Source organism: Tamandua tetradactyla, chromosome 1 (genome assembly GCF_023851605.1).
Source record: "Tamandua tetradactyla isolate mTamTet1 chromosome 1, mTamTet1.pri, whole genome shotgun sequence".
Classification (NCBI taxonomy): Eukaryota; Metazoa; Chordata; class Mammalia; order Pilosa; family Myrmecophagidae; genus Tamandua; species Tamandua tetradactyla.
In genome coordinates this window covers 457,071-465,014 of record NC_135327.1, presented here as the reverse complement: position 1 = coordinate 465,014, position 7,944 = coordinate 457,071, and positions in this window count along the sequence as shown.

Below are 7,944 nucleotides of genomic sequence, written 5' to 3'. Positions count from 1 at the left end.
TAGAGCAGAAATAAATTAGAGAATATAAACAATAGAGAGCATCAATAAAATCAAAAGTTGACTCTTTGAAAAGATCAGTAAAATTAATAAATCCTTAGCTAGACTGGCAAAGAAAAAAAGAGAATACATAAATAAAATAAGAAATGAGAGGAAGACAGCACTATTGACCCCATGGAAATAAAAAGGACCATAAGAGGATACTATGAACCACCATATGCCAACAAATTAGATAAGCTAGATGAAATAGAAAAAAATCCTAAAAACACACAAGCAATCTACACTGACTCGAGAAAAAAACAGAAGCTCTGGACATAGCAATCACAAGTAAAGGGATTAAATCAATCATCAAAAAAACCTTCCAACAAAGAAAAGCCCAGGACTAGACGGCTTCACAGGTGAATTCCACCAACATTTCAAGGAGAAGTTATATCAATCCCACTCAGTCTCTTCCAAAAACTTGAAGATGAAGGAACACTAATTCATTCTATGTGGTCAACATCACTCTAATATTAAAGTTAGAGAAAGATACTACATGAAAATGAAATTACTGACCAATTTCTCTGATGAATATAAATGAAAAAAATCATCAACAAAAATATTAGCAAATCAAATCCAACAGCACATTAAAATAACTATATACCATGATCAAGTGGGATTTATGCCAGGTATGCAAGGTATGCAACATAAGAAAATCAATTAAAGTAATACACGACATTAACAAAATGAAAGGAAAAAAAACACACGATCATCTTGATTGATGCAGAAAAGGCATGTGACAATATCCTGTATGTTTTCTTAATAAAAACAGTTTCAAAGATAGGAACAGAAGAAAACTTTCTCATCATGATAAAGGGCATTTATGAAAAAAACCACTGCTAACATCATACTCAATGGTGAAAGACTGACAGCTTTTCCCTCTAAGATCTGGAACAAGACAAAGATGCCACACCCACCACTGTAATTCAGAATTATATTGGAAGTTCTAACCAGAGCAATCAGGCAAGAAAAATAAATGAAAGCATCCAAATTGGAAAGGAGGAAGTAAAACTTTCACTATTTGCAGATGACATGATCCTATGCATAAAGAAAGTCCAGATAAATCTACAACAAAGCTCCTAGATCCTGAAAAATGGGGGGAAATAAGTGTAACAAATAAAATATCAGTGGATGAGAGATTTCAAATAGAATCAAGAGGCTACATTAGAGGTTACTTGTACGTATGCTGAAGTTGGACATTTTGCCAACAACATATTTAACCACATATTTAAACAGAAGGAGGAGTATAACAGAGAAGACAGGATTTAACAAATGAACAAAGTGCTGAATTATTATATTGATATTTCTGCTGGTCTCTAGTGCCTTAGAGCACCTAGAAGAAACAACGAAAAATCGTGGAACTATAACCTACACCAAACCTTTTTTAAAAAGTTTTTTTAAAAATCCCCCCCCAAAAAAGCTCCTAGAGATAATAAAGAAATTCAGCAAATTGTCAGTGTACAAGATGAACACACGAGAATCATTAGTGTTTCTACACAACAGTAATGAGCAAACTGAGGAGTAAATGAAGAAAAAATTTCATTTGCAATAGCAACCAAAAGAGTCAAATATCTACAAATAAATTTAGCCAACAATGTAAAGGGTCTTATATATGGAAAATTACAAAACTTTGCTAAAAGAAATAGAAAAAAGAGTTAAATAAATGGAAGGACATTCTAGGCTCATGGATTGGAAGACTAAATATTATTAAGATGTCAATTCTACCCAAAATGATTTACAGATTTATGCAATCCCAATCAAAATAACAACAGTCTACTTTGCAGAAATGAAAGCCAATTATCAAAATTATTTGGAACAGTAAAGGGCCCTAAATAGCCAAAAACATCTTGAAAAAGAATAAAAGTGGAAGACTCAGACTTCCTGACTTTGAAGGTTATTACAAAGCTACAGTGGTCGAAAGGATAGACATATAGACCAATGGAATCAAACTGAGAGTTTGGAGATAGACCTTCAAGTCTACAGCCAATTGGTTTTGACAAGGCTGCCAGGTCCAGTCAATTGGGAAAGAACAGTCTCTTCAACAAATGGTGCTGGGAAAACAGGTTATCCATATGTAAAAGAATGAAGGAGGATCCCTATCTCACACCATATACAAAAATGAACTCAAAATGAATTAAAGGGGAGAAGATGGCGGCTTAGTAAGACGCGGGTCTTAGTTCTTCCTCCAGAAAAGCAACTAAAGAAACAGAAACAATACGAAACAGCTCCCGGAGTCACGACAGAGACCAAAAAGACAGCATACCCCATTCTGGAACGGCTGAACGGGCGGGGAGAATCCGCTGCGGTGAGATACCCGAGGGGCGCACGTTTTCCCGGCCGGGGCGGCTGGCGACTGGGGTCCCCTCCACGCACGTGGCTCCCCGGTCTGACTGGGAACATTGGATAGCGGCGCCCTCCCGTCACGCTTGGCGTCTGGGGCCAGCTGGGCAATTTGGACCGGCACTCCCCCAAGCCACAGCCAGCGACCCCCGCCTCCATGCACGGTTTCCCAGGCCGACTGCCCCGCAGACAAACGATCGCCACGAGCGCCACCTACTGGGCAGGAAAAGAAAAACAGAGCCCAGAGATTCCACAGAAAAACCTTTCAACCAGCTGGGTCCCACACCCAGGGAAATCTGATCAAATGCCCAGACACCAGCAGAAAATAATGGATGACGCTCGGAAAATTGAAGATATGGCCCAGTCAAAGGAACAAACCAATAGTTCAAATGAGATACAGGAGCTGAGACAACTAATGCTGAATATACGAACAGAAATGGAAAAACTCTTCAAAAACCAAATCAATAAATTGAGGGAGGACATGAAGAAGACATGGGCTGAACAAAAAGAAGAAATAGAAAATCTGAAAAAACAAATCACAGAACTTGTGGGAGTGAAGGACAAAGAAGAAAAAATGGAAAAAACAATGGATACCTACAATGGTAGATCTAAAGAGACAGAAGCTACAATTAGTGAACTGGAGGATGGAACATCTGAATTCCAAAAAGAAACAGAAACTATAGGGAAAAGAATGGAAAAACTTGAGCAGGGAATCAGGGAACTGAATGACAATATGAAGCGCACAAATATACGTGTTGTGGGTGTCCCAGAAGGAGAAGAGAAGGGAAAAGGAGGAGAAAAACTAATGGAAGAAATTATCACTGAAAGAACTTCATCAAGAAAGTAGAAAGACAGCCTTCACAATGGGAGACAATATTTGGAAATGATATATCAGATAAAGGTCTAGTATCCAGAATTTATAAAGAGATTGTTCATCTCAACAACAAAAAGACAGCCAACCCAATTACAAAATGGGAAAAAGACTTGAACAGACACCTCTCAGAAGAGGAAATACGGATGGCCAAGAGGCACATGAAGAGATGCTCAATGTCCCTGGCCATTAGAGAAATGCAAATCAAAACCACAATGAGATATCATCTCACACCCACCAGAATGGCCATTATCAACAAAACAGAAAATGACAAGTGCTGGAGAGGATGCGGAGAAAGAGGCACACTTATCCACTGTTGGTGGGAATGTCAAAGGGTGCAACCACTGTGGAAGGCAGTTTGGCGGTTCCTCAAAAAGCTGAATATAGAATTGCCATACGACCCAGCAATACCATTGCTAGGTATCTACTCAAAGGACTTAAGGGCAAAGACACAAACGGACATTTGTACACCAATGTTTATAGCAGCATTATTTACAATTGCAAAGAGATGGAAACAGCCAAAATCTCCATCAACAGAAGAGTGGCTAAACAAATTGTGGTATATACATACGATGGAATATTATGCAGCTTTAAGACAAGATAAACTTATGAACCATGTAATAACATGGATGGACCTAGAGAATATTATGCTGAGTGAATCCAGCCAAAAACTAAAGGACAAATACTGTATGGTCCCACTGATATGAACGGACATTCGAGAATAAACTTGAAATATGTCATTGGTAACAGAGTTCAGCAGGAGTTAGAAACAGGGTAAGACAATGGGTAATTGAAGCTGAAGGGATACAGACTGTGCAACAGGACTAGATACAAAAACTCAAAAATGGACAGCACAATAATACCTAATTGTAAAGTAATCATGTTAAAACACTGAATGAAGCTGCATCTGAGCTATAGGTTTTTGTTTTGTTTTGTTTTGTTTTGTTTTGATTTTACTATTATTACTTTTATTTTTTTCTCTATATTAACATTCTATATCTTTTTCGGTTATGTTGCTAGTTCTTCTAAACCAATGCAAATGTACTAAGAAATGATGATCATGCATCTATGTGATGATGTTAAGAATTAATGATTGCATGTGTAGAATGGTATGATCTCTAAATGTTGGGTTAATTTCTTTTTTTCCGTTAATTAAAAAAAAAAAAAAAGAGAAGGGATAATTGGAGATGAAGGGATACAGACTGTACAACGGGACTGGATATAAAAACTCAGAAATGGACAGCACAATACTACCCAATTGTAATGCAATTATGTTAAAACACTGAATGAAGCTGCATGTGAGGTATAGGTTTTTTGTTTTTGTTTTTTTTGTTTTTTTTTCTTTCTATTATTGTTTTAATTCTTATTCTGTTGTCTTTTTATTTCTTTTTCTAAATCGATGCAAATGTACTAAGAAATGATGAATATGCAACTATGTGATGTTAGTAAGAATTACTGATTGTACATGTAGATTGGAATGATTTCTAATTGTTTTGTTAATTCATTTTTTAATTAATAAAAAAAAATTATCACTGAAAATTTCCCAACTCTTATGAAAGACCTAAAATTACAGATCCAAGAAGTGCAGCGCACCCCAAAGAGATTAAACCCAAATAGGCATTCTCCAAGACACTTACTAGTTAGAATGTCAGAGGTCAAAGAGAAAGAGAGGATCTTGAAAGCAGCAAGAGAAAAACAATCCATCACATACAAGGGAAACCCAATAAGACTATGTGTAGATTTCTCAGCAGAAACCATGGAAGCTAGAAGACAGTGGGATGATATATTTAAATTACTAAAAGAGAAAAACTGCCAACCAAGAATTCTATATCCAGCAAAATTGTCCTTCAAAAATGAAGGAGAAATTAAAACATTTATAGACAAAAAGTCACTGAGAGAATTTGTGACCAAGAGACCAGCTCTGCAAGAAATACTAAAGGGAGCACTAGAGTCAGATACGAAAAGACAGAAGAGAGAGGTATGGAGAAGAGTGTAGAAAGAAGGAAAATCAGATATGATATATATAATACAAAAGCCAAAATGGTAGAGGAAAATATTATCCAAACAGTAATAACACTAAAAGTTAATGGACTGAATTTCCCAATCAAAAGACATAGAATGGCAGAATGGATTACGACCCAGCAATACCACTGCTAGGTATCTACTCAAAGGACTTAAGGGCAAAGACACAGACGGACATTTGCACACCAGTGTTTATAGCAGCATTATCTACAATTGCAAAGAGATGGAAACAGCCAAAATGTCCATCAACAGACGAGTGGCTAAACAAACTGTGGCGTATACCTACAATGGAATATTATGCAGCTTTAAGACAGACTAAACTTATGAAGCATGTAATAACATGGATGGACCTAGAGAACATTATGCTGAGTGAGTCTAGCCCAAAACTAAAGGACAAATACTGTAAGGTCCCACTGATGTGAACCGACATTCGAGAATCAGCTTGGAATATATCATTGGTAACAGAGACCAGCAGGAGTTAGAAACAGGGTAAGATAATGGGTAATTGGAGCTGAAGGGATACAGACTGTGCAACAGGACTAGATACAAAAACTCAAAAATGGACAGCACAATAATACCTAAGTGTAATGTAACTAGGTTGGAACACTGAATGAAGCTGCACCTAAAATATGGTTTTTTGTTTGTTTGTTTGTGTGTTTGTATCTTTTGTTTTTGTTTTTTTTTCCTTTTTATATATATATATATTTTGTTAGTATTATTATTTTAATTCTCTTCTCTATATTAACATTCTCTATCTTTTTCTGCTGTTTTGCTAGTTCTTTTCCTAAATCGATGCAAATGTACTAAGAAATGATGATCATACATCTATGTGATGATACTAAGAATTACTGAGTGCATGTGTAGAATGGAATGATTTCTAAATGTTGTGTTAATTTCTTTTCTTTTTTTTTGATTAATAAAAAAATTTAAAAAAAAAATGAATTAAAGACCTAAATATACAAGCCAGGACTGTAAAACTCCTAGAAGAAAGCATAGGGAAGCATCATAAGCACCTTAAGGATCTTGTGTTGGGCAATGGTTTCTTAAACTTTAACACCCAAAGCACATGCAACAAAAGAAAAAGATCAATGGTACCTCATCAAAACTTAAAACTTTTGTACATCAAAGGACTTCATCACAAAAGTGAAAAGATAACCTACACAATGGGAGAAAAGCCTTGGAAACTATGCATCCAATAAGGGTTTAATATTCTGAATATATAAAAAATCCTTCAACTCAACTATAAAAAGAAAACAATCCAATTTAAAAATGGGCAAGAGACTTGAATAGACATTTTTCCAAATGGCTTAAAAGCAAGTGAAAATATACTCATCAGGATTAGCTATTAGGGAAATGCAAATCAAAACCATGAGATACCATTTTACACCCACTAGAATGGCTACTATTAAAATAACAGAAAATTACAAGTGTTAGGATATAAAGAAATAGAACACTCATTTATTGCTGGTGGGAGCGTAAAATGTATAGCCACTGTGGAATTGTTTTGAACCCTTCAGAAAGTTAAGTACAGAATTACCATATGACCCAGCAACCCAACTACTAGGCATATATACCCCAAAGAATGAAAAGCAGGGACTGGAACAGGTATTTGCACGCCAATATTCACAGTGGAATTATTCACAATTGCCACAAGATGGAAGAGACCCACATGTCCATCAAGTCATGAATAAACCCAATGCGGTATAGGCATACAATAAAATATTATTCAGGATTAAAAAGGAATGAAGTTCTGATTCATGCAACAACACGGATGAACCTTGAAGAACATTATGTTGTGAAATAAGCCAGTTACAAAAGGACAAATATTGTATGAGCTCATTGATATGAAATAATCAGAACAAGCAAAACTAGTCATAATCTAGAATATAGGTTACCAGGGGCTGGACTGGGGGTAGGGAATGGGTAGCTAATGTTTAAATTTGACAGAATTTCTATTTGGTTTGATTACAAAGTTTTGGGAATAGATGATGTTGATGGTAGCACAGCATTGTCAATATAATTAACAGCACTGAATTATAAATGGAAATGTGGTTAAAAAGAGAAATTTTAAGTCATATATATGTCACTAGAATGAAAATTAAAAGGAAAAACAGGACCGTACAACACAATGAACCCTGTTGTGGATGATGAACTATAGCTAACAGTACAAGTATAAAACATTCTTTCATGAATTATAACAAATATACTTCACTAAGGCAAGTTGTTAGTTATAGGGCAGTGTATGAAGATGTCATTTTTGATGTATTTTATGCATGATATTTCTGTAAATCTACAACCTAACAAAAAGAAATCAATAAAAATACATATTTTTTAATGTATAGTGTTTAGACCTCTACCTATTGTATGAGACCAAAAGCAGAAAGCTTTATTATGTGTAGAACCTAAATTTTCTGTTAACATACAATCTAAATCAAACTGTCTGGATAGCTCATTTAAACAACCCAAACTCCTGCAGTCCAGAACAGGAATGAGACCTTGTCATTCTGGACAGCTTAATATAATACCAGGATACATCTCAGACTGTGGTGGACTGAGAATTAAAAAGTATTGGTAGAGCCTCTTGAGGGTCTGAAGGAAAAAAAATTGAAACTATTAAACTCTCCCAACTGGGAAAACCCGGGTACCCTGTCAACCACTGAGGACTCCCTAGAAAA